The following is a 1,248-nucleotide window of genomic DNA, read 5'->3' as shown; positions in this document are numbered from 1 at the left end:
GAGTTGGACACGACTGAGCAACTGAACTGAACTGAACTGTACTGATGGTACCAAATACTGCTAGTCATGTTTAGCTCAGTGTTTGTGAAATGATTTAGAGTTTTCCATAGATGAGTAGGTTTTATGTAAATTGCTATGCTTTCTTTATATTTATTTGGAAAAAAAATCTCTCACTTGTGTTCTATTATGCTATTTATCATTTAGTAGTGATGAGAAATTTTCTTTTTGGTAATGTATTAAGATAATTTGAAAAAAGAAAAACAGGAGAAATAAGTAAAAATTAGTGCAAATGTCAAAAACTGTGATAATGGTGCAGTCAGTTCAGTTGCTCAGTTCAGTTCAGTTGCTCATGCGTCTCCGGCATCTCTTCAAGATGTCGTGGACATCTATTTAGTTTGATTATCTGTCATCTTAACGAAGCTCCATCTACAACTGCCATGTCTTCTGAAGTTCCTTCAGTCGTTGCCTCTATATTTGAAATGGCATACATGAAGTCAGTTCTGACCAGCTGTCCATTTTTGCAAACAGCATTTTCACTCATAGAGTGCTCTCTTTTTAGCCTGTCTACTGCACGGATTTCTTGATTTTGAGGGGCTGCCTGAAGTGTTTCTAAATCCAGAAAATTCAGTGGTCTTAGCATAAGCACATGAGATGGTGTTTTTTAGTGCCAGAGGTTTAAAGGGATTTGACTGTATAAGGTCAAGTTCTACTGGTCTTGAAAATGGAATGTTTCCATTATTTCCTGATACCACAATTCTCTCTGGAACCTGCATAATCACACTAGCATATGAAACTTCTTCTTGGAATCCTTGTTACAGGTCAGCATTTGGCCATGCTATCTCTAATTTTTCCAGGCACTCATTTGCTAACACTTTCGGTGTATTCCATTTTATATTTAATTTGACTAATTTCAGCCATCTCAGCAGCAGTGAGAGAAGGAAAGGCTGCCCTAATCACTAAATGTTTATCAACTACTGCTTGCTTTTTGGCATTATCTGCTTCTGTGCCTCATATTAAATCCTTTAACTTACTTCAATATATATGTCTGGATTTAGAGTCACTTTTGTCCCCCTGGGCTCTGGAGGGTCCTGGGGAAGGGCCACCACCCACTAGCTCCTGGGGAGCATGGGTGGGTGGTCTCAGAGGCTGTTGGCCAAGCTCACAGAGACACCTGGGCAAACCTTACCCTGGCTTCTTAACACAGATCTCTTGTAGGGTCAATAAGAGAGATATCTTGCAGCAAAGAGC

At 39.5% G+C, this 1,248-nt stretch overlaps 1 pseudogene; it reads right to left on the bottom strand.

Moving 5' to 3' along the window:
* Positions 1-334: 334 nt before the first annotated feature.
* On the bottom strand, positions 335-942 carry LOC145540475 (mitochondrial fission factor pseudogene; annotated as a pseudogene).
* Positions 943-1,248: the final 306 nt, after the last annotated feature.

Source organism: Giraffa tippelskirchi, chromosome 3 (genome assembly GCF_054371585.1).
Source record: "Giraffa tippelskirchi isolate mGirTip1 chromosome 3, T2T-mGirTip1v1.2.pri, whole genome shotgun sequence".
Classification (NCBI taxonomy): Eukaryota; Metazoa; Chordata; class Mammalia; order Artiodactyla; family Giraffidae; genus Giraffa; species Giraffa tippelskirchi.
Note: the sequence above shows the minus strand (reverse complement) of the source record. Positions and strands in the feature narration are given on the sequence as shown.